We start from the raw sequence: 26,583 nt of genomic DNA, 5'->3' as shown, positions 1-26,583 counted from the left end.
ACACCAGAAGAATACTGACGTTCTTTAAGAAGGTGAAGTTGTATCATGTCCCCCGGGATGAGAATCAGATGGCTGATGCCTTGGCTACTTTGTCCTCTATGATCAAAGTTCATTGGTGGAATCATGTGCCACATGTTGCGGTGAATCGACTCGAGAGGCCTGCGTATGTGTTTGCAGCCGAGTCTGTTGTTATCGATGAGAAGCCGTGGTATTATGATATCAAGAACTTCCTCAAGACTCAGGAGTATCCTGAAGGTGCGTCAAAGAATGACAAGAAAACCCTGAGAAGGCTAGATGGAAGCTTCTATTTGAATCAGGATGATGTGTTGTATAAGAGGAACTTCGACATGGTCTTGCTCAGATGCGTGGATAGACACGAAGCAGACATGTTGATGCAAGAAGTGCATGAAGGTTCGTTTGGTACCCATGCTGGTGGTCATGCAATGTCCAAGAAACTGTTGAGAACCGGTTATTACTGGATGACTATGGAATCCGATTGTTTCAAGTATGCTCGGAAATGCCATAAGTGTCAAATTTATGCTGATAAGGTGCATGTACCACCAAGCCCTCTGAATGTCATGAACTCGCCTTGGCTGTTTGCCATGTGGGGCATTGATATGATTGGGAAGATTGAGCCTACTGCTTCGAATGGACATCGTTTCATCCTGGTTGCGATTGACTACTTCACCAAGTGGGTGGAAGCAGCTTCCTATGCTAATGTTACCAAACAAGTGGTTGCCCGGTTCATCAAGAAAGAAATCATCTGTCGTTATGGAGTTCCTGAGAGAATCATCACTGACAATGGTTCGAATCTCAATAACAAGATGATGAAAGAACTTTGTAAAGATTTCAAGATTGAACATCACAATTCTTCTCCTTACAGACCGAAGATGAATGGTGCTGTAGAGGCGGCAAACAAGAACATCAAGAAGATTGTGCAGAAAATGGTCGTGACGTACAAGGATTGGCATGAGATGCTGCCTTTCGCTTTGCATGGGTACCGTACCTCAGTACGTACGTCGACCGGGCAACCCCGTACTCCCTTGTGTATGGTATGGAAGCAGTCCTACCAGTTGAAGTGGAGATTCCTTCTCTGAGAGTTCTGCTAGATGTGAAGCTGGACGAAGCCGAGTGGATTCGAACAAGGTTTAACGAGTTAAGCCTTATCGAAGAGAGACGGTTAGCAGCTGTGTGTCATGGGCAGTTGTATCAGAGAAGGATGAAAAGAGCCTTTGATCAGAAAGTGCGTCCTCGGAGCTATCAAGCTAGTGATCTAGTTTTGAAGAGGATCCTTCCTCCCGGTACAGATAACAGGGGCAAGTGGACTCCTAATTACGAAGGTCCGTATGTTGTGAAGAAGGTCTTCTCCGGTGGAGCCTTGATGCTTACAACTATGGATGGTGAAGATTTTCCGTCCCCTGTTAACTCAGATGTAGTCAAAAAATACTTCGCATAAATTGACCCGCTGGACAAAAAGAACAAAAGAGTCCAGGCAAAAAAGGGCATCCCGGCGAACCAAAAAAAAAACAGAAAGAAAAGGTTCGGGCAAAAGTTAGGGATAAAAATGAAAAGAATTTGTACACCCGGTAAGTCGAAAACCCGCAAGGGCGGCTTAGGCAAAAATGGGTATCCCGGTGGATTGAAAACCCGAAAGGGCGATCCAGGCAAAAGGGGGATTAGAGCGAAGACTACAGTCTGAGTTATCTGTACTTCATCACGCTCCGTCGTCTGCCATCTCGAAAGATATGATCGGTCCAGTCATTCTTCTCAGAAAGCAAGGAGTTGGGAGAAAAACTGATGATCTGTGAGTTATAACAGAGTTGGGAAATAGTGGATGCCGTGTTCACATTGCCATTAGGATAGTTTATTTTCCTTTTGTGCGCAATTACCTCTTTCTAGGAATTGCTTCCCAATGTATTTGCCTTTTCAGGCACATTTTCAATCAATAAAAGTCGTTATTCAGAAAAATAGCTCTTTTGTTTTTATTTTTACTGTTTTGTTTGCAAAAAACGTCCGAATTTTTGATAAGCATTGCATATAAGAACATGAAGGCTAAACAATAACGTGCAGAAAGACAAAACATTTGAAAATCATTTTGAATGTCGAGGACACTTGAGCGTATCTTGTCCATGTATCCCCTAGGAGCATTTTGTTGTGCTGTTTTGCAGATTGGCATCTGTGAGGACGTTTCCCCAGCATATATTTCCCTAAGCAAGTATGGAAGCTATCAGAGCTATGTTCCCCTGCGGAGACGTCTGTGGATAGGCTATTCTATTTCCCAGCAGGTCTAAGGATTGCCTATACCCAACGGAGGTGTCGGTAGTTTATTCCCCATCAGAGTTGCTCTTCCTCAGCAGAGTGATGGATTATCTCCAACAGAGTTACTTTCCCTAGCAGATCTCCTAAGCAGAGATTGGTGTTGATAATTTTCCTCAGCGAATCCCCGAGCGGAGCGGGTTCAATGAAGTTTATCTCCAGCAGTTATCCTATCTGTGGACTGGATGGGTCGTCCCCAGCGGAGTAGCATTTATTTCCCAAAGCAGAGTTTTTCCTACTTGTGGATTGGTTGGCTCTCCCCAGTGAAGTCACCAGGTTGTCCCTAACAAGTCGCCCTATTACTCCCCAGCGAGTTGCTTTGTTTACTCCTCAGCACAGTCGCTTTGGTTCGTCCTCAGCGAGTTGTATTGGTTGTTCCCCCAAGCGGAGTCCCCGAGTGGATTGGGTCCTTTGAAGGATATCCCCAGCGGAGTTTATCTTTCCATAGCAACAGTGTTATTCCTCCAGCATGAGTGAGAAGTCGGTGCTCTCCCCGCAGAGTACTCCTCAGCAGAGTCTCCCCGCAGAGTTGGAGTACCTGATCAGTGTTGGCTCCCAAGCCGGAGTTGTTCATCCTTTGCATTTTACATGTAGTGATCATTGCATCCTCAAACTGCGTAGCATTCCCATTCAATATGGAGCATTACGCCATAGAAAAATTCAAACATATGCATTCATGTGTTAACCCAATCAGATCGTATCCCCGGCAGAGGCGGATCATTTTGTTCAACATCGGTACAGCACGTTTGCTACAGTTGCTCCTGACGGCATTCAAGATTGATATTCCCCAAAGATGTTTATTTCCTCACCCGTCCGTGAACGGAAAGCTTGTTTCTCCCCAGTGAGATCTCCAGCAAGTGGTCAGCCTTGCCTTGACGTATTTAAGATGTCATTCTTGTGATACCGGTAAGTGTCATGTCAGCACCCGCGTGTGTTCTTTCTTTGGTGTCGGTAAACACCATTGCTTCGGTGTCAGTAAAACATCTAGTCCTACCCCAGTCATCGGTAAATGTCTGGTCGCCTTTGTTTGATGTCGGTAAACATCATCTTTCGATGTCGGTAAACGTCGAGTTTTTTCCCAGTCATCGGTAAATGTCTGATAATTCCCCAGCTAGAGATCCCCAGTAGAGTCGTCGGTAAAAGTCCTGTCTGGTTTCCAGTTGCAAGGATTTGATTTCCCCAGTAAAGTGCTCACTTTTCCGTTGGTGTCGGTAAACATCGAGTCTCACCCCAGTCATCGGTAAATGTCTGGTCGTTTTTGGATGTCGGTAAACATCATCTTTCGATGTCGATAAACATCGAGTCTCATCCCAGTCATCGGTAATGTCTGATCGTGCGTATTTCCTGTTGATAAAATCAAAAATCCCCAGGAGTCGTCGGTAGACGTCTTGTCTGATTCCATTTGCGAAAATCTTTTTCCTCCCCGGGTGGAGACGTCATCGGTAAATGGCCCCGTTTGATTCGATATCGGTAAATATCGAATGCCCAGTTTAGCCGCCATCGGTAAATGGTCCCGCTTTCTTCGATATCAGTAAATATCGAGTCCCCAGTTGAGGCAGCCATCGGTAAATGGTCTTGCTGAAGTTGATATCGGTAAATATCAAGTTGCTTTGAAGCCACCATCGGTAAATGGTCTTGCTTCCTTTTAATATCGAGGTGTTTCCCAGCAGCCATCGGTAAATGGTCTCGCTGAAGTTGATATCGGTAAATATCAAGTTTCCAGTATTTAGCCATCGGTAAATGGTTTCGCTTTCCTGAAATTGTCGTGCAACCGTCATCGGTAAATGACTTAGCTTTTCTTGTATCATATCCAACAGAGTGCAAATTTCTACGGTTCTTCGGTATTCAATCCCTGTGTACCTTGAAAGTCTGACAGCCGTTGCTCTCATCCGTTCAGGTTCCCAGCTGATTGAATAGGGGCAGCTGTAGCACCTCAAATTTGCACCTCCCATTTTGTACATACATTTTCATCATTAGGTCATAACATCACCTTGTCCACTGCATAGCATTGCATTGTCCTTTGCCCAAGTGCAAGCCATCAGACAAGATTAGGTCAACTGGTTAGGAGGATCAGTCAAACAAGCAAGCAAGTGCATTTCTCAAGGAAGCAAAGCCCTAGGGTTGGTTCAACATGTTCACATGACCTAGGGGTCCTTTTTAAGTGGTTTGGTCAAAGATTGGGTGCTCAGAAGTCATCAGTCATTGTTCATTCCACCAGAAACCCTAGAAAGTCAACTGTGGTCAACTGTGCTTGAATTCATGGATTTGAAGGTGGGAGATGGTTTGAGAGGCTTCATTCATGTCCATACAAGTCTCATTTGACATTTCAAAGATCAAGATTGAAGAATTTGAGGTCAGATGAAAAATTGCCAAAAATAGTAAGTGACCTGTAATTTCAAACTGCCAAAAATGGAAAGGTTTTCTCCTCAAATTTACATCATCATACAAGCTTCAAATGAAATTTTGTCCAACATGAAAGTTGAAGATCTTGCTCTCACCTTTCCAAAAAGTCCAAGAACATCCATTTCTCATGTGTGGTTGGCAAGTTATGATCAAATCATTGTCAAGAAAAGTTGAACTTCAAGGAGGCATAACTCTTGAACCATTTGGCCAAATTGAGTGAGGTTTTTTTGCTACAAGTCACATTTGACATGTTCTATCCAAATCCTTCATCACATTTCATCAAAAGTCATCACATCAAAATGGCATTTTTTTAGTGACTTGAATTTAAAAAGGGAGAGTTAAAAAGTGACTTTCAAAATATGCATTTGCCACACTTTTAAACTTCACATTTGGTCTTAAATCAACATTTGGGATATGCTTAGCCCAATTTTCGTGCACTGTAGCATGCACCCCATGCACATGATGGTGAATTAGCAATTGCACATAAACACTCATTTTCATTAACCATTGCATTTTGCTTAACCATAATTAACAAGGTGGATTAGCAGCACATATAAAATCATAATTCTAACAGAATTTCGGATTAACAAACATTCACACAGATCTAGATCTAAGAATTGCAATTTCTCTCCACTTTCTCTCTTCACTTTTTCTGCAAGTTTCTTCCAATCCCTTGCCATTTCCACGGTTGAATCATCATCTACAATCATCACTGAGCTGGATTGAAGCAAGAGAGCAAAGATTCTAAGTTGTTTCCAAGCACTGTTACATAGAGCTCCGTTCATGGCAGTCGAACTTTTGAGCTGGATTCGAAGCGATTGAACATCCAACATACTTCCATTCATCAACATAAGCACCATAGAGCTTCTGTTTGCACATTTCCAAGCCAGAAAGACACGTTTCCAGTTCTGCAATTCTTCAAAGGTTAGATTTCGAAATCCACCATTCATGAAATTGTGCTATGTGTTTGATAGATCTTGCATCCATGAGTACACTGAACTTTATAGTTTTGATTTTTATTGAGTATTAAGAGAGATATGCTGAATTTAAATTTGGTTGTTGAATGTTATTCTGCTCGATTCGTGTTTGATAGTTCGAATTAGGACAAATCATTGTTGTATTGTTGTTGTGCATGATGAGACGAACACAATGGTGTATCCATTTCCAATTTCTGAAAAAAAAGTTCATGTGGTGATGAACATGTTGAAGATGACCAAGAACCCTAGAAAATACTTGCCCAGATCGTGTTTGATTCGCTTGGCTGGGTATTTGCATGAGATTTTGTGTTCGTTCCCCATGAAACCAATCACGCCCTGCCACCGCATAAAATGAAACGCGGTGTTTCATCGCTTCAGCATCATATTTACAAGTTTGCCATTATATCACATTTAATCCATTATTTCATTTTCTTTTTCAATTTAAATTTCATTTTATATGCTGATCTTAGAAAAATCATAAGTCCTTCAATATTGGTCCAAATGAGATGGGATTTTTTGCACCTTGTTCCTCATGATCTCTAGTATTTTATGGTGATTTTTCCAGAATTTGTGCACGTGTGGATTTTTAAATTGCCTAGGGTTTGTTCATGTGTGTCCAATTTGTGTATGCCTTGCCATTTTGTTTGTGAAATGATGATGCTTAATCCAATGAGGCTGAATTTTTTTGTGCTTAAACTAGACATGTTCATAGTCATTTTGGTATGAAGTTTGTGATTTTATCATTCCTGGTTGATGAGATATGATTTTTTGAATAGAGGTGTGACAATTTGTGTCACACCATTCTTGTCCAATTTGATGATTTTTGTTACCATGCCATATGAACTCAAAATAATCTGGATTTTTGCATATTGATACTTATGAATGTTGAAAATGCTTGTGATTTTTCCTGGAATTTTTGAATGCATTTCCTATTTGTTGGATAATTTCTCCCCTATTTGACCAAATGTGGACTTTTTGTGGGTCATGATTTTATTTGATTTGTCAAATTCTTGTGGTTTATTGGATGGACTTGAAATTTGGCATGTGTATTATAGGCATCTTGAAGTTTGCCATGGCTTTGATTTCATTCATTTATCATGCTTGGTCTCTGTTTTATGATTGCTTGAAGTTGATGCTTAATTTGGTGCCTTGTATGAGCTTGTTTGAACTTGTGTTGACTTGATGAATTTAATTGCCTTGCTTCCCTTGGTCCAAATGACTTGAAATTTGGTGTGTAGATCATTGGATGAGTTCTGTTTTTCCATGATTGTTTTGGTGATTTATTGAAATATGCTTGAGTTGATTTGAATTGAATCATTCTGTTTGCTTCTATGAACTTCAAATTGCATGCTTTGTACTCTTTGCTTCATGAAATGATAATGATGAATGATGTGAACATGAGACCAATTGGATTTGATTCTTGATTGTTTGATCTTGATTTTTGATAAGTTTCATGTTCTTTTTTGGTTTTTTTTGCTCTCATTTTGACCCTAGTCTTGTACTAGTGGTTTGTGCTCTCACATTTGAGCTTTGTTTCAGGTTAAAAGCACAATTTGCTTATGCTTGATGATGTGCCCTCAATTGGAGTTGGCTTGTTGCTTGTTTATGACTAACTTTGAATTTGTTTTGTAGGTTTTGAAACTTGAGTTTGTGCCATGTGGCTTGCACCTTTGTGCATTGACTGTTGTTTGACTGTATAGTTAACTATTGACCATTGTCTGTTTGCTTATTGTTTGAGCTGAGTACTGATTATATTGGATTGATTTCAGGTACCTTAGTTGCTATAGTTCCTTTGTGAACTTGTGTTTGCTTTGCTTGCTAGCTTGATTATTGAGGTATAATGATCTCTTCTCCATGTAGTCTGGAAGACCTGGCCTGTTACTTGGCCAGGCACCTGTCTGAAGTCCTCCTTAAGAGGCAATGTTTGTGTTTGTTTATATTTGTCCTTGTACATATCCAAAGACCTCCTAAGTGAAGAGGCATTGGCAGATACCAGGGATGTGCAATCCATCCCCTGCTATTCTGTGTGTCATCTGCTTTGCTCACACTACTGTGTTGATGCATTGCAGATACTAACCCAAGATCATTATACATTGTGTCAGTCATATGTGTAGAAGGGTTCCCACCTTCTGAACCCACACATTCTTGTCTTAAGCTCTCCCAGGCCAGGGATAAGAGCTGTGAAGTCTCATCTTCACTTCCCATTCATCTGCTTCACCCTAACTCTCAATGTTAGGGTTAAGAGCTAACATTACCCTGTTACAGTGGTTTGTTTGTCGAGGTTGATATGACCCCTCGACTAAAACCTAACCTTGATTGAGCCAACTAATTGCATATAGTGTGTGCTATTTGTGCTTGTGTGTTTGTGTTTTTTTTTTATTTAGCTTGCTTCCTGTGCAAGTTAGGGTTAGTTTGGCTTGCTTCCTGTGCAAGTCATGTTTAGGTTAGCTTGCTTCCTGTGCAAGTTAGATAGCAACCATAACTTAGGGATGATTTGCATGATAACATCTAGGCTCGAGTCGTAGTCTCCCTAGTTGTGTCTCCCTTTGTTATCTGGTTAGGCTATTCCTGTGTCCCTTCGTAGGGGAACTACGTCGCCCTGATCCTCATACCAGATGAGGTACGTAGGCAGGAGATGAGCTGATCTCTCCGGGCGCCCGTTTTTGTTTTGTTTTGTGTGTGTCAGGAGATGGATGTAAGACCAGCGATTGGCATTCCGTATCCTCTTGTTGTGTGCTTGGAGTCCGGTATAAGTCCATCAAGTGGCATCTGGTTTCCAGTGTGGGTGTGTTTTGGTTCGGAATCTGATGTAAGTCCAGCGATTGGCATTCGGATTCCACGTTTGCCTGGGTTTGTTTTGTTTGTGTGCGTGAGCCGAGCTACGGATGCTCTGATTCTTCTTAGTCCAAGAAGATACGTATGCATAGGATGCGACATCCTAGCGAGCATGTGTTTTTCCCCGTCCGAACTACTTCGACTCTGATGTCTATGCTTGATAGACTAAGTAGGCCCAGGATGCGATATCCTGTCGAGTCGGTCTTGTTTGTTTTCTTGTGTCTCTTTCAGCCAGTGCTTGTTTGTTTATGAGCAGTGTTTTAGCAACCATTTTCCTTCCTTTTGTGCGTGGATCCCGTCGAGTACGACGGATGCGTAGGGGTGCTAATACCTTCCCTTCGCATAACCGACTCCCGATCCCATTCTCTTCGGTCGCGAGACCATGCTTTTTCCAGGTTTACTCTGAGCGTTTCCTTTCCCTCTTTTGGGATAAATAACGCACGGTGGCGGCTCTGTTGTTCTTGTTTCCCGCCGGTTTTTCGCGTAATGCGACAAGTGGTACCCATCATGAGTTAAAAATCGAAAGAGGATACTTATGTCTCTTGGGTTAACCCCGCAGTTTTGCCAATTATTTCTACTTTAGCTCACTAAGGTATCCTCAATAGCGTTGTCCTCGATGTGGGTCCTTTTGTCTGGAGTGTATTAATCCCTGATGAAGCTAAAAGGATTTGCAGCGAGTATGGGGAGTGCATTATTCCTTTTAATGAGTGCACTTTTTCGATCATGAGCATCTGTTTGCCCTTCAACAGCTTCGAAATAGAGGTTTTTAACCATTTGATGATTTCCCCCTCATAATTGAACTCTATGAGTTGGGCATATACCAAAGTCTTTCAATACTGGTATGACTATCGAGGAGGAAAGCCATCTCTGTCGCTTTTCTTTCACCTTTTTAGGATATAACGTAGCCCAACGAACCACGCGCATGGCCATGGCTTAATTACATTAGTAAAGATTGCCCGTAATTTTAAAATGTTCTCTAATGGCGTGAAGCATTTCGAAGATCAGTTCTTTTTGGTTACCCCTTCAATAAAAAGGCTCATGCGAAGATATGTGCCATATAGACATGAATATAGAATCGATGTACAAGTTTGTTTCACAAGTCTTGGAACCAATGCCACTTTTTACCGGGGAACGTGTTGTATGTCTACAAGGACAATGACATGTCGCATGAAGAACTTTATCTAGAAAAATGGATAGTCACATTTTCCAAAGAGTTGGGTTATGCTAGAGGTATTGTCTCTTAGGATGAAGTCTCAAAGAAACACTTGAAACGACTTATTGAAACTCACCTATTAATGGACGCCTATAACAAGGAAGAGAGGAAAGTTATCTTTGGCCAAATGCCTATATCCTTCAATGTCAGACTTGTTACCTATAATGCCTTTTACATATCAACTATTCTTATATGTAGGTTCAATGAATAATGAGGAAATAATCCACCGAATGAACGTTCCAATACCGGTCAGTGTTCCTGCTCCAGCTAGAATGGCAAGGAGTTTTCCCCAACCCTCTCGGTCGGATTTTTGAGGGGGAACTACTTTGGGGCCTACCCTTGATGTTGAGATTCTAGGAAATTCCTAACAGACGTCATATACATTGTGTCCTTGAGCTTCTATCTTACTCGCTCGCCCAAAACCTTGCACTCCAAAAGAGCATCAGGCACCTACTTCAGAAGAGGATTGCTCTTACTTCGCCAACCTAACAGATGAAGCTCTTGAGAAGGGTTTGTCGACCTTGGCATATTACACCGACCGAGATTCAGTCGTTCTGGTCATTGGTGAGACCGATTTTTTTGATGTTCTTTTAGCTAATCGGTGTTGTAAGGGAAGAGAGTTGTTACAGGACTGTATATGTGACCTAACACTTCAGCGTGATACATACTTGTAAGAAGTACAAGAGGTTTGTGTTTCTCTTATCGGGATTGGTGACACTTTGAGTGCTTTTAATATTCCTGATTCATTGGTTGACCAGGTAAAGTTGTTGGTGAGAAAAGTGGTAAAGAAAGATAAAATTATGGCTTATGCTTAGGTTTCACCATCTGTTGTGAATGCATCTCTCTCAAATGTCTGGGAAAATCTCGAAAACTTGCATCTTGAGAATGCCACTTTGGCCCAAAAACTAGATGAGGCATCCAACGCCGGTCTCACAATTGTTTTTTAGTCTTTTGAGAATGTTTTATTACAAGTAGAGTATTTTTACTCTCTTTTGCATATTTCGAGGGAGCAAGTACGGGTGAACTAAATAATTAGAGATGGGAAAATTGTTTCGCTCAGAGATTAGCCATATCATTCTCCACTATTCTTTTTATTTGATGTAAATGTAACACCTTGCATTGGGAAACATGAGCATATGAACTTGATAATAGGATATTGGTGTTACCTGATTAAGATGTATGTGTTAGATCCCGAGTTAATTGACTCTGGATTTTCTTTGACTTACGAGGTTTTTGTTCGAAGTTTATTTGATGTCTTTGGGTCATGCCCAGCCAAGGGTCGATACCTTTTCCCCCACCCAAGTGAAAACCTGGTCCAAGGTTGACATATGGCAAACCCATCGCAGACCCTGGAGCGGGTAACTACCAAGTGGAAGACGGATCAGTTATTGCCAATTTAGTGGTTTCACCACTTTCTTTATATGTGTGTTTTGCATCGTGAGGTTTTTATTTCTTTAGTCATACACTTGTGGCATTTATGACATCACTTATGAGTCTTTGTTTTAGGGCCTGAATCTCTTTGGTCGTACCCCAAACTAGTCATTACCTTTCATGGTCACAGAGAAAAGAGATATTTCAAAAGGATGTTCTTGTTCATTAAAATGAAAATATCATAGTACATTTTGGTGATGTAATTTATTAAATACATAATTAGTAATGTAATGAAGATGTAAATATGATCAGGTGGGCATGCCACCTCTTATTCTCCTCGCTTTTGTAGTTTGTTGAGTCAGTTACTCTTGCTTATTCAATTGACATGCCGTGTTCTACCTGTGGGAGGATGAATATTTGTGTTCCTTAGTTGCTCAATGAGGGAAGCTACATTAATCTTTATGGCTTTGAATTTTCCTTCCTTTTGATCTTGTTCCTTAGTTCTTTTAGAGGACTACAAGGGACTGCGAGTTAATAGTCCTGACATCTTTCCTTTCCCCCATAAAAATCATCAATTTGATGGATCCCCAAGGATAGGTCGTTATGTCATTGAATGCTTGTAGGTTGGGTCCCTTGTATGGCTATAAGTTTTCCTTCTTTAGGCTAACTTTCTCGAACAGCTCCGAGCACATTATGTCACAAGAGTCGTCACCACCAATTAATATCTGAGACACGTTGAAGTGGTCTATGGTGGAAATTATGACCAGAAGGAAGATATCATATGGGACTCCCCTAACTTTTTCGTTATCCCATAATCCAAGCGTCGGTCTATCCAGGCTCTTGTTTGAGGTTCTTCCGCCTTTCTTATTGACGACCATTAACTCTACAATATTCCTCTTTATTTTCCCCTTGGAAAGAGAATTTTTCTGGCGTGCAACTCCCGTGATGGGCACAATGTATTGGCGTTTCCCCTTATGCGCACCTTATTCTTCATTGCTCGCCTCTTTACTATTGGTCGCGACCTAAACCATCTTGGATGAAGACTTGCTTTTGGGTGACTCTTCTCGGCCCCTCTTTATGCATTTCATATATTCATAATGGAGACCTCTCTATTAAACCTTCAATTTTATCCTTTAGTTGGATGCAGTTGTTGGTGAAATGGTCATGACTTTTGTGAAAACGACAATACTTTATTTTGTCACTCGTGGAGGATTCTCTAATTGGAAAGGGTTTTTTGACCCGGTCTTCTGGAATTCGGTGTTAGCACACTCTTGGTATATCTTCTTCCATGAAGTGTTAAGGGAAGTATACTTGTCATACCGGTCGCGTGTCACGCGGTCGAACTCTTTCCTTCACTGATTGGACTCCTTCCTTGACGCCCGGTTGGAACCTGCATCTGTAGTAATGTGGTTTTCCCCCGTGGGGCTAATTTTTTCTTCAAGATTAATAAAAGTTAGTGCTCAGTTCAGTAGATCCTTCATATTATGGGCTTTCTTACACCCTAACTTCTCCTTGAACAAGTTATCCTGTTTCAAACCATTATATAAAATCCAATACTTGAGGCTCTCATCGGAGCCTATCACTTCTACAGTCACGATCAGTGGTTTTTGACTATGTTTTAGTGTGTTTTGTCTGTGATTCTTAAGAAGTTGATATTTTTTATTATTCATTTTTATACGTGTTTTTGTGATTTATCTGTTTTTCAAGTAATAAGGAACATGTGGGAAAAAACAGAAGTGAAAGGATCCAAGAATACATGTAAAAAATCATCCAATACAAATTTCCTGCAACCAACGCGGGTGGGTTGTGTCCATAAACACCATCAGTGTTAACCATAAGCATTTATCATTTACAAAGAGTTAGATAGAAACACGGTCGATCCATTTTGCTCAACACGACCCCCCCCCCCCCCCCGGCCTCCCCTGTGTCAGCCAATATACATGTGCCAACTTCAGTTTCACGAGTATAATTTTGCGATTTTGTAATGTTTTCCCTCGCCTTTTCACTTCTAAGTTGTTCAAAGTCATGGAGAAAGACTTTTAATTGATTTATCTACACAAATATAAGATAGAGTTCAATAGCCATTCACTTAGTCTCTGTGGTATGATACATTTTATATTACTTGATATTGTCGTACGCTTAGGGCATGTCAAGTTTTTGGCACCGTTTTTGGGGACCAAACTGATTTAATATTTAGATTCTAGGTTATCATCGTATAGACTAAAACACTTTATTGTTTTTTGCTCTCTTTGGTATTTTTCTCGCTGCGAGTTTATGCAAAGATCTCGCAGTGCGGGAAATATTGTTAAGTCTAAACGAAATTAAGCATTTCTTACACGAGATACACCAATTATTAATACAACAACAATAAAAATGGAATAAGAAGTAGATAATAAGCCCCTAAATGTCTATGCGATTCCCACTGACGAGGATCACATTGCAGTATAGTTCATCCATCCATTGGGCCAAATAGTTTCAAGATTAAGCCCTCTCTTGTGGGCATGGTTCAATATAATGAGTTCTCGGGACTACCCATAAAAAATCCAAATTTTCACTTATCTATCTTTATCAAATTTTGCGACACCCTAAAGGTTAACAATGTTGACCATACCGCTATTCGAATAAGATTATTTCCTTTCTCCTTATGGTATAGACAATGTGTGTGGCTACATTCCCTTCTTGCAAACTCCATAAAAACTTGAGGTGAGATAAAAGTTGTGTTTCTCGCATGATATTTTATGTCAAGTAAAACTGCATAAATTAGAAGTGAGATATCTAACTTTATGTACGAAGAAGGGGAACCACAGTTTGACACTTGAGAGCGTTTTAAAGATTTGTTGAGATTGTGCCTATATCATGGGCTTGAAAAGTGGATCATAGTCCACACCTCCAATAATGATCTCCTTTATTCCACAAGGATGACACTCGATGTGGCTACCGAAGGCTCCCTAATGAAAAATTATAATAATGTGACCTATAATCTCATTGAGAATATGGTAAAGAACCACCACTCATGGGGAAACATTTGTGAACTCTCCGAAAAAGCCCTTCAAAATGGTAGACTTTATGAATTCAATCCTTTTGACCACATGAACGCTAAAGTAGAAGCCCTTTATCAAAAGATAGAGAATCTAAGCATAACCCATGTAATTCCAGCAACTCGTACAACTTCGGCTACTCGCGCAGTTCATTTCTGTGAAATTTATGGAATAAATCAACATACAGATAATGATTTCCATATTATCCTCAACAGAGGAACCATCTAAGATAGTGTTAACTATCTTAATAATAATCGATATGGTAAAGGCAAAAGTACAATAACCCCTAACCTTCCATGGAACCACTGCGTTTCCAAAAGAGTGTAGTTGCTGTTGTTGGTCCCTTTTGGGATTTGCTACATTATGCAAAACAACATGGAGTTTGATCAAGCTTTTTATGGTGCAAAAGGGACACATGTTGAACACGATGTTCTAACATGTGTGCTACAACATCTGGTCTCTAGTACCAGACAAATGGTATTGCAGTTTGGTTCAGAATTATTTTATCCAATAGTCTCTCTATAAAGAAGATATATAAGTCATGGAGAAGAGTTAATTTGAATGTATTGGTGCAACATGTGGAACACGATGTTCCAGCATGTGCAGTGCAACATATGTCCTTGTCAGTAAGCTATGACAGATGTTGTTTGGTGAGAATCTTCTTATTGGATTTCAATCAGATTTGTTAGAAATGTGTGGCTGCGTTTTTAGGTTTTAATCTTCTCCAATGTCAAAGTTGTCAATCAGTGCTTCCACTAGAGCATTTAGATCTATTATTCGTAAAAACAAGAGGAATGAATATTATTGCCAAGATGAATGTGTCCTTCGCACAATGGATGACATAAACAATGTAAATTTTTTGGGGGAAATTTGGGGTTATAGAAATTACATAAACCATATGAATAAGGGTTATAATTTCTTCAAGTGGTTAGATGATGAAATTGTTGATGAAAGGGAATTTAAGATTCAAAGGCAAAAGAAGACAATTTACAAATTGAAGAATCATGTTATCCACACTAGAGGATGGTTGAAAATGCCTATTGTGGTTGGTATTTTGAGCTTAGTGTTGAATGTTGTTTTTATAACAATGTATTTTTAGGTTGGGATTTTATTTGTCATGAGTGTATTGTATCTGTCATGAGTGAAATGTATATGTCAACATTGTTATGTATTTTGTGTGCCTTTGGTTTATAAATGTACTTTTGTGTAATGAGTTTATGAGTGAAATGTCTCTATCAAGATGTTATTAGCGCAATCAACATTGTTATGAGTTAAATGTACCTGTCATGATGTTTATGGGTCATCATAAAGGGGAAGCATTCACATTGGGTCAAACACTCACCTAAAGGTCAAAGACTCACCCAAACAAGTAGAGAGACACCACATATTCACCCAAAGCCTTAAGGTGATAGGTGTATCGGTCCTCTCACTTATAAAGTGCTCAACCTCCATTTTTCTAAGAAATGTGAGACTTAGAACTCACACTTTTTTTTTCTCAAAACAACTCACACTTGTTTCTCAACAATCCTCCCCTCAAGTGAGAGTCCACCCACTATGCTCCCCATCAAGCGTAAGCTCTTTTATCCACGTGCTTGTACCTCCGTTGAAAGACACCTTTATCTCGTCATGGGAACTTTAACGGAACATTATGTCTGACCACCATGTTAGGAAGACTTTTGACACAAGGAGTCGGTCCCTTACTCGAACCACGACTCTTATACCACTGATGGGGAAAGCATTCACATTGGATCAAACACTCACCTAAAGGTCAAAGGATCACCCAAATAAGTGAGAGAGACACCACATATTCACCAAAAACCTTAAGGTGATAGGTGTATGGGCCTCTCACTTATAAAGTGCTTAAACTCAACTTTTCTAAAAAATGTGTGACTAGATGTTATTAGTGAAATGTTATTTATAATTACAATTTCTGTCCCATGAACATATCAGAACATAATTGTATATAATTTGGAATTGTGTAATATAACCATAACATTTCATATCATTTTAATAATAAGCCATAACCATAACAAAGGTGGAATTATAAGCCATAAGTCATAAACTACAAAAGAGTCATTATAAGCCATATGTCACACAACAATGGCATTATAAGCCATAAGTTACAGAAATTGTCACTATAAGACATAAACTACAAATATGCATTATAAGTCGTATGATAGACAAAATTGACATGCCTAGTACACATCAAAACAACAAAGCATAACTATTAGGGTTGGCTCAAAACATGTTTTAGGCCTTTTGGAAGTCTCCTTTTCATTTTGGGTGGTTGCTGAGTGGAAGTTGTAGTTGGTGTTGGCTGAGTTGAAGCAGCAAGTAGTGTTGGCTGAGTTGAAGTAACAGTTGGTGTTGGTTGAGTTGAAGTAGCAGTTGGTATTGGCTTAGTTGAAATAACAGTTGGTGTTGGCTAAGTTAAAGGTGTAAGTAGCTTGTGTGTGGCCTTGTGTGTGACCATCCTTATGGCACCGACTACATTTGATACTAAATTTTGCTTGTTTGAATTGTGACTCATTTCTCACTTGTTCTCCAGCCTCCTTGTTGATTGGAAAAATAGCAAGTGTATTATTTTGTCCCTGTATTAATAATGAGGAAAGTTCCTCGAATGTCGATCTCAATGACTGATTGTAAATATTGAGATTTAATTGTTGTTCGATTAAACAAAAACCAATATTTTGGAATTGTTTTGCTAAATTATGAAAATAATTACAAAAAGAGTAAATGGTGCAGTGAACTGTTGACATATATGAGTAATATGCTAGGGAATGTGTGTGATTTCTTCCTGTAACAACTCTGAATCACTATTGCAACAATAAATATCAATTATTTAATACCAGTTCTTAAGGTTGTTTTCTCATAATGTCTTAGTAAGAAAACCTTTAATCATTCATCCCTAATCTATATGTCCATAGAAATTGACCGATGAAATTAAGCCTTTTTATATCAAGAAAATTTGGTTTCTATAGGGTATCCCTAGTCCTAGGAGATATCTACTATAGAATATTCTCATGAAAGCATTACCAAAGGTGGTCCAACCTGATTGATAATCATATAACAATCTCAATTATTTCGAAAGAGAAAGCATTAAGAACATCAAGAGAATAGATTAATTATGAAAAACAACACTGTTATTGCAAATATAAAATCAAAGTCATTACAAATTCAAATCAGGGACGCCCCATAACATTGAAGGGGTTTAACTACTCGTAATATTCAAGGAAATCAAAATATAAAGTGTAGACATTACAAGTACTTAGATGAAATTTGATCTCCAATCTCTTCCGCTCATGAAAATCTCTTCTCCCCTAAGCCCTTGTTTTCTCCAATTCTGAATTATGTAATTTTCTCTTACCAAAAAGTCCCCCTCTTATCTGGAAAAAAAAACTCCCTTAAATAGCAAAGTTCTCCCTTTTCCTCTCTCTTCACTCAAACAGATCCAGAATAGTCAATAAAATCAGGTTTTGAATGGACCAAAATGAAGGAGAATGGCAATCCAAAACGCAGCGAAATTAAAAAAAAACTTATCCTTTAGTGATCCTTACGAATGGGCATGATCAGTGATAGAATCGTTACCTCTTGTGGTGATTGAAACCTTTAATGCAGATGTACTAAGCGATCACGAATGTTGAACGATGACAATGCCTCTACTCAGTCCACACGAACGGATTCCTTCAATCTTAGTGCTAGCTGCTACGAATGAAGGCTTTGAGAGAGAGAGAGAGAGAGAGAGAGAGAGAGAGAGAGAGAGAGAGAGAGAGAGAGAGAGAGAGAGAGAGAGAGAGAAACGAAATTGCAACTGCTCAAATGCTTCTGCACAAAGGTTCTATTTATAGAACCACTTGTGTGGGCAACAAGATAAATAGCCCACTTAAGTGTATGTGGCCCATATCTTATAATATGTCAAAATCACTTAAGCGTGTGGTACCTTATCATATTTCGTATTCTATTTAAGTACACCGTACCTTACATGTTCTACAATTCACTTAAGTGCATCGTACCTTACGGTGTTCCTTAGTTACTCTATCTCTCATCAATCCGTCCTTTTGTGTGTGACCCTATAGGTTTTCACGACATTGACAATTATATTAAATCACGTATTTAACATAATAAACAGTGAGCGGTATCTAGCAACACATCACTGCTACCCAAGACACAAAAATGTCATGTGATCTGACAAATCCTTTTGTGATTATACTTATGTGTATAATTACCCTTTTGCCCCTATGTCTATATTGAACACAAGGCATAGACCGTGTCATCCTTGTCCAGTTCAATATTGGGCCCGTAGACATTTATCCTGTTATGCAGGATGGGCAAATTCCATCTAGGTCACTCATGTCCCTCAGCATGCTTCGTGGAGTACCCATCAACTGTCTTTGTGGTCATCTAGTTACGGACAATGTTTGATCAGCAATAAGGCACTCGACTCTACATCTAGGATCCATAGTGGTTTCAGGTCAAAGGGTGGTATACACTACTATCACCATGAGAATAACTTATGACACTTTGCATAACATTCTATATAGTATTCTCATAGCTGGTCAATCCAGTATAAATATTACTCTTAATATTCATACCTATGTTTAAGACTTGATAACTCCTTATCCATGATCCATGAGATGTGATCATCCGTCTATATACATAATAGTCTTAATGCTTTAATGTTATCCCACTTTACAATAATGCTCGACTACAAATACTTTAAGAATAGTGTCCTTATGTTTAATGGGATCTCATGATTAAGTCACACTTGATACATTAAATGAACTAGCTATTCTAGGGACTTTATTAAACAAACATAATAAAGAAAAATCCTTTTATTAATAAATAATTCAATACAAGTACCAAAAGTATTGGCCTATAGGGCTTACACCAACACAAAATACCCTGAGCACTTAAAATTAACAAAAAAGGAAATATTTGGTTTTTGCATGCATGCCTGCTACGGGTGGCCGTAGCAGGCCCCTATCTCTGATGCTCTTATCCCAAGCCCCTCTGTTATGGACCGTGCTACGGATGGCCGTAGCAGGCTCCTGTCTCTGTGAAATTTGGGTTTTGTTCGAGACCTTCCACTACAACCTGTAACAGGTGCTACGAGTGGCCATAGTGCGCCTTTATTTTGTGTGGGTTTTGGATTTGGTTCAGACCTCTCTGCTACGGCCCCTAACAGGCCTTCTAGAGTGTGGGAACACTTCTCCAATTCTTCGCGATTCTCCTTGGTTTCTGCATCTGATCATACTTGAATATCTGTTTGAACCTGAAAAACAGTAAAGGCACATAACCAAAGCATAACATGCAAAAATAAAAATGAAACATAAAAATTGATGAAATGATTAAATCAACTAACGGTATAAGAAACTGACTCAAAAGACCACTAAATAAGAATAAAGTCCTACAGTTTACTTGGATTTTTGTCGAACAAGTGACATGACATATAACATAAATGATGACTGATCACAACCCAAACATAGCTTGTTGCTTGTCCTCAAGCAATGTTCAGGACAAAAGAAACATCATGTCACCCCCAAAAATAGTTGAAGACTCAACTCTTACCATAATACCGCTGAGACTTTTCACGACTTGCTATTGCTTCTTCCTTTAGGGTCCCCTACTTTCTGCATTTGATTGTTCCGACACACTTTCACATAGAAGTATTATTTCACCTATCAGCTTGTTTCACACTCTCACCGAGACTCCCGAGGTTAAATTATTTGCACTCACAATTTTACAGTAAGCAATATCGACTCATAAGCTTGAATAAATTCTCCTTTCATCTCACTTGCACACTACACATACTTTTTGAGGTCTTTCAGGTTGTAACGAGGCTTGGGTTAAGGTGGGATCTGGAAAGGGAGAAAAACAGATTTTGGGTTTAGAGTCGATGTTATCATTCTTTTCACTGTGTTTATTTTAAAGTACCATTATTGGAACTTTTCAGATACATCTTTTTGCTGGTCAACTCAACTAATGAGTTTTTCTTCTCTTCTTTTTCTTTTCTTTTTGAGTTTGTATCCAACTGAGTCTTTTCCTTTGGTGAGTTCTTTTCTTTGTGCCATTAGATTCTCTCTTTTTTCTATTGTTTAATCATCATTTTTCATTTTTTTCTCGCACTCACCTTATTCAGCTTTTTATGGGGCTATCCCAAACTTAAAATGAAACACAACTTAAAGAACACAATAATCACTCTGAACAGGGTATGGAAGTGTTTGGGCCAAGGGTTATACTGATGTGGTAATATATACAAACAAATGGATACAAGCTCAAATTGGGTGAACAAGGGATGATAATTTATATGGATGACTCGAAAGGTTCAAGGGTAAAAGAAACAACTTTCCTCAGTGTGTGTAATAATGCAGTGATATTTGAAAAGAACTTAAGCAAACTCTGAGTGATAGAGACATACCTAAATTATATCTCATGATGAATACTGTGTTTGGCCTTTTCTACTCTCACCATGTTGGGTAAAGCTAACGAAGTCCATAATACCTCTAGTGTGATGCAACTTCCCTCTTAATTTGGGATGCACGAGGTTCCTCTGTTAGTCGAGCTCAAGAATGTTACGTCCAATCATCTTTAAAAGTATCAACATTTTTGGGATAACTCCACTGAAAGCAACCAAGCATTTCGTTTGAGTGACTCTTTTCATCCATTATTACTAACATTTGTCACTTATTCAAACACTAAAACCAAGAAACTGTACTACTTGAAACACTTAAATAAAACACACAAACAAAAGATAAGGAACGAAAACAACAAGAACAAACAACAAAAATAGTAAAAGTAGTAAACCTCCCCCAAACCTGAATTAAACATTGGCCTTAATGTTTTAGAAGAAGAGAGAGAGAAGGTTGACTCACATTTCCCTTATTGAGGAGGCGGAGGGAAATGCAACATCAACTGCTGCATCATGGTTTGCATATCCTCCAACATGACCCCTTGCCGAATTTTCTCTACCCATTGCCTTGTTTTCTCGGCTCTTAAGTCTCTGAGCTCAGCTTGTATCCACATCCATAGGTCCTAATCCATAGTGAATGACCCGGTACCTTGTTGGGTCGGATCCTGACTTGGAGGTACAAGCTGATGCTAGAAAGTGGCATATTCCTCCATGGTTTCACTTGCAACAAAATCATCAACGTCGTGGTCGTCCTCTTCTTCGGGGACGACACTTGCATACAACCAGTTAGTGCGATCAATAGTACTTACTCTGCTCGGGTCAGGTATTTCAAGAACAAACCGGCTACGGCTCATCAGTGAGTAACTGCTATGGGAAACAACAATCATACCTTGGTGAATGAGGGACTCCATATCAATTTTCGCTTTATCTGCAACATGAGTTTCAGAGGACAAATTGAGGATAAATCTGAGATGCTCTACAATTTGGGTAATCATACCCCCATGGAAATGCCTTCGGTGGGTGCATGAGCAACTCTTCCCAAATAATTAGCCACGAATGCAGCGACATTAATCATCTCATTATTTGCCATAGCATGTAGGAAAAATAATCCCCTCTGAGTGGCCACCCCGACACTATCACCTCGGCCAAAAAGAGTGTATGCAAGACCTTTTTGGGCATATCGAAAAACATGGATTTTCAATCACCGAAGCCTTGGAGGTTGTAGAGTCGTGCCTTGGACTACCTTTAATGTTAGTCCAAATCGGTTTCACCGGAAAGTCATATGGAACATCTTTGGGCCCATAAATGGGAAGTTTGAGGATGCTTCAGAATTCCTCAATGAATAACTCATGGTTTTCATAAAATAGACGGAATTTTAGGGTACCAAAGTAGTAACTCACATTTCTAAACCATTTTCTCTGCAACTGAAAATCAAGAGTGCTCAGAAATTCAAGAGTAATGAGCTCAAAAGTTGGCACTTTAAAATGCATAAATTCTAACAAACCTATCACATGAAACATCCGATCAATCTCATATTTCAAGCCTAAATCAGTTAAGGTTCATTCACACATATACCTGGCTGGCGTGATTTTTTGTCGAGTGAGTACCGAGTACCTTTTCGCTTGACCCTTGTCTTCAAAGATAATGTTGTAAGGGTTAGATGTACGGGTACTGCGTTTCCGTGCTCTTGAGGATTCTGCTACTTATTTTCCCGTGGCTGTTCTCTTTGGAGGCATGTTGTCACTTTTGAAAATTGACGATTTTTTAAGTAAGCTTTGGAGAATTTAGTACCCGAAATAATAATTAGGAGGACAAATTATGAAGGTTTGATGAAGGTTGCTTGAGGTTTGGAGTGGGTATAGGGGTAAAGGTAAAAGTTTTAAGTTATGGTGTTAATGGAGTTTTTTGTATTTTTGAGAGAAAAAAAGGGAAGGTAAGAGATAAAGATGAAGAGATTTGATAGAGAGAGAAATAGTGGATGGTAAAAATTTCTGATTTTATTGGGGTTAAGTGGATTTGATGGAAGTTTATTGGGTAGTAAATGATTAGTGGGCCCAAGGTGAGAGAAGTTGGAGAATCAAATGAAATCCAAAAAAAAAATCAAAAAAAAATCTGAATTTCTCCCCATTGGACCTACTAAGAGCCATAGCAACTGCTACAGGCGCCCGTAGTAGGTTTTTTTCCATGCCAGATTTTGGAGGATCTGAGGTCCTGCCTGCTACGACCCGTAGTAGGTGCTACGGGTGATCGTAGCAGGACTCTGACTTGCTTGCTTTTGAGTGACTTTTAGGGGGTATGAGGCTGGACCTGCTATAGGTCATAGCAGCTGCTACGGGCACCCATTGTAGGTGTCTGATTCCTCCTTCAACTCTTGTTTTTCTTAACTGTTGGTTTTTTATTCTGAGTATCATTCTCTGTGTCGACGCATCTTCAATTTTTCTGAATGTATCTCCTTCTGTCTCCCCGTGTAATAATCTGTATATCACCTGACTAAGAAACAAAACAAACAACAAAAACAAAATAGCTCAGTAAGTAAAAGTATGTGTTTCCCCCCACGCAGCGCTTCGTTTAACATCGCATGGCTTGACGGTTCACCATATTATCTGTGTAGACGGACATCCCCTACCAGGCCAATTCCTTGTCCTTGGTGATAAGGCTTCACTCTCTGCCCAATGACTTTAAAAGTGTCCCCATTCACCTGATTCTTCAATTCTATTGCACCACGAGGGAACACTTTATTGACAACAAATGGCTCTGACCATCTAGACTTCAATTTCCCAGGAAATAGTTTCAAACTAGAATTAAACAAAAGAACCAGTTGTCCTTCCCATTCCTTCCTTTGAATATTTCGATCATGCCATTTTTTTGTTCTTTATACAATTTGGCATTCTCGTAAGCTTGATTCCTAAATTATTCCACCTCATGGAGTTGAAGGATTTTGGAACCTCCCGCTTTGGAAAGATCATAATTCATAAATTTTGAGGTCCACAATGCTTTGTGCTCCAACTCTAAAGGCAAATGACAAACTAACTAATATGGAGACATACATATTGGAGTTTTATATGTGGTTTTGTACGCTCACAATGCATCATCCAACTTGGTTGTCCAATCCTTCCTAAAAGACTTTAAAGTCTTTTCTAGTATTTGCTTAAGTTTCTTATTAGAGACTTCCACTTGTCCACTGGTCTGAGGATGGTAGGGAGTGACAACTTTGTGTTTCACATTGTACTTCTTGAGCAGGTTTTCCATGAGGTGATTTATAAAATGTGTTCCTTCATCGCTTATCAATGTCATCGGTACTCCAAACCTTGCAAAGATGTTAGCCCATAGAAACTTAACCACCACTTTGGCTTCATTTGTGGTCAAGGCCACCACTTCTACCCATTTAGACATATAACCCACCGCTACCAAAATATATTTTTTTCCAAACGACAACAGAAATGGTCCCATAAAATCTATACCCTATACATCAAATAACTATACCTCCAACATGGGTTTCTGAAGTCTCTGATTTCTCTTTGTAATGTTACTCGTTCTCTAACATTTGTCACATTCCTGAACTATATAGTGGGCATCCTTGAAAAGTGTAGGCCAATATAACCCAAATTAGAAGACTTTTGTTGTTGTCATATCCCCAATAATATGTCCTTCATATTCTGAGTCATGACATGCTTTTAGGACGTCCCGTTCTTCTTCCTCCAGAACATATCTTCGAACTAGCCCGTCTATTCCCTTCTTGTACAGGAACGAGTCATCCCACAAATAAAACCTGCAATCATGCAAAAGATTTTTATTTTTGTTATAATCAAAATCCTCATGGATTGCACTACCTACCAAATAATTTGCATAGTCTACGAACCATGGGATACCAGTAATAGCCAAGAGGTGTTCATCAGCAAACTCGTCCTTAATAGGACGTTTCTCTCCAGTCTCTTCAATCGGGGACATCCGAGATAAGTGATTAGCAACAGTGTTTTCACACCCCTTTTTGTCCCAGATTTCCATATCAAACTCCTGAAGGAGTAGGATCCATCTCAGAAGCATTGACTTTGATTCCTGCTTAGAAAAAAAATACTTCAAAGAAGCATGGTTAGTATAAACAATTACTTTAGATCCTAACAGGTATGACCTAAACTTGTCAAAAGCATAAACCACTGCTAGCAACTCCTTCCAAGTAGTTGTATAATTTATCTGAGCAGGATTTAAAAGATAACTCGCATAATAAATCACATGTCACAGCTGTGACACCCCAAATTTTACCCCTAGATTTCATAATCATTTTCATCATAGACATCATTCATGCATAACTAACCTCAAGATCAAGATATGTCTGGTTTGTTTCATATGTGAATTAAGGTTTCCCTCAAAGAGCTCAAAGGATTGATCAATCAAAGTTTTGGATTGATCATCAATAAATCAAGTTCTCATACACTCAAGAGATCTCTCTCCATCAATAAATAAGGGCATTGTGGCCTAATCACAAGTGCATCAAGCTTCACTTTCATCTGGTTCACTAATTAGGGTTTCTCAACAACATTCAATTTCATCTGAAAATTTTGATCAAGACATATTCTCAAGCCTTTAGACATCACTCAACACACTAAAGTACATCTTAGGGCCCATCCATGATGTTCAATTGGCTCAAGAGTTTGAATTCATTGAAGATCGAGAAATTCAAGTTCATCTGATACACAATCAATGCACTACAAAGTCAAACCTTTGACTTTTGAGATTTATGATCAAACATGAACTTCTCAAGTTAAATTTCATGAGTATATGCTTAATTGATGAATTTGATCAAGAAAAATCAAGATAAATGAGGTTACTTGCAAAAAGGGTAATCTTGAAGACATTGAAAATTTCACTAAGTATCCAAATTTCATGTTCAAGTGCACTACTTTATCAAGTCATAACTTCCAATCCGAGCATCCATTTTCTTTGCTCCAAAGCAAAAATTAAAGCTCTTGTTCCATACTTCAACTTTGTCCTAGAGGGTTGATTCCCTAAAAATGCAAGGATTTTGAGTTATGAGGACATAAAGTTGGTGTCTCAAGTTGAAACACTTGGAAAATTTTCAAGTCAGCTTTGATCCCTAAAAAGTGATAAACTTTACAGCCAGTTTTCACCATGATCCACTTTGATTCAGAAAAAACTCAAAACATGAAAGTTGTAGAGCATGTCTGGGGATTTTTAAAAAGCACAAGTACATTTTTTTCCCATGCATGATCTGTGAGTTTCGAAAATGGGAAGTTGGGGTTCCAAACTTGAATTTCAAGTCATGTTCATGATGAATTTTTGGAGGTAAACCATTTCAAATGTGAAAATCTCTTGATTGCAGGTCCTCTTGTGTATAAATCTCTCCATAATCAAATGTTTATGAGAATCCTAAGTGCATTACACAAGGAGTTGAGGTTTTGTCCATTGCATTATACCATTTATGGGTGAATTTGCAAAAGGTCACATTACTACTTTGATAAAGCAAGCTTTATGCCAACAACTCACTCTTTCACCCTTGAAACTTGTACCTAAAGATCACAAACAATCTTAAGAGATCAGAAGCAATCTTGTAGAGGCTAGGGAAATATGACAAACTCCTTAAAACTCAACTATTCATGCAAACTTCTCATTCATTCTCAACCAAAACCATAACTTCACAACTTTTGTTTTAAATCAGTTCCAATCCCCACTCTTTTCCTATGAATAGAGGGATGTCTTAAGCCTCAAAACACACAACAACAATCCCTCAACACTTCATCAAACTCCCATTCCATTAGAATTTGCAAAAACACACTATTTTTGCAAGTTCTCTAACCAAACTTATTTTCCACGTGTATCTTCCAAACAAACACCACAAATCATCTCTAGACACCATTTAGAGCTTGTTTAATCACTTGAACAAGTTCTGTAACCTCTATTTTATCATTCACCATTTCACTTATTCATTTTGCAAGAACATTTGTGTGAGATAATACAATTTGTTTCTGATCATTCTCATTGTTCAAACACTATCCTCAAGGACCA

General features: G+C 39.0%; 1 non-coding gene across 1 annotated transcript; it reads right to left on the bottom strand.

The window, feature by feature from the left end:
- Positions 1 to 13,872: 13,872 nt before the first annotated feature.
- On the bottom strand, positions 13,873 to 13,979 carry LOC127124704 (small nucleolar RNA R71). Its single transcript, XR_007804165.1, has one exon. It is a non-coding gene; the product is annotated as a small nucleolar RNA R71 (small nucleolar RNA).
- Between the last annotated feature and the right edge of the window lie 12,604 nt (positions 13,980 to 26,583).

This window comes from Lathyrus oleraceus, chromosome 2 (assembly GCF_024323335.1).
Source record: "Lathyrus oleraceus cultivar Zhongwan6 chromosome 2, CAAS_Psat_ZW6_1.0, whole genome shotgun sequence".
Lineage (NCBI taxonomy): Eukaryota > Viridiplantae > Streptophyta > Magnoliopsida > Fabales > Fabaceae > Lathyrus > Lathyrus oleraceus.
This window is presented reverse-complemented; position numbering and strand designations above follow the sequence as displayed.